The following is a 413-nucleotide window of genomic DNA, read 5'->3' as shown; positions in this document are numbered from 1 at the left end:
TGAGGACCCTTGTGGACTGTGAGTGCGGGCAGCCTGCTGGCACCATGGCTGTGGCTGCTGTCAGGTGTCTGCCTCACCTCTCAGGATGATGTCACAGAATCATAAAGGTTTGGACAGACTTCAAAGATCATCTAGTCCGACTGTCAACCCATCCCCACCATACCACTAACTGTGTCCCTCAGTGCTACGTCTCCATGCTTCTTCAACACCTCCAGAGATGCTGACTCCATTGCTTCGCTGGGCAACCTGTGCCACTGCCTCACCACTCTTTCTGAGAAAAGAAAATTTTCCTACAGTCTAACCTGAAACTAGCCTGGTTCAACTTCAGGCCATTCCCTCTTATCCTATTGCTGTTATGGGGGAGAAGAGGCCAACCCCCATGTTACCACAAGCTCCTTTCAGGCAGTTCTAGA

The sequence above is a fragment of the Centrocercus urophasianus genome, unplaced genomic scaffold, assembly GCF_019232065.1.
Source record: "Centrocercus urophasianus isolate 14NV4802_14NV808 unplaced genomic scaffold, USGS_Curo_1.0 seq_11, whole genome shotgun sequence".
Taxonomy (NCBI): domain Eukaryota; kingdom Metazoa; phylum Chordata; class Aves; order Galliformes; family Phasianidae; genus Centrocercus; species Centrocercus urophasianus.
This window is presented reverse-complemented; position numbering follows the sequence as displayed.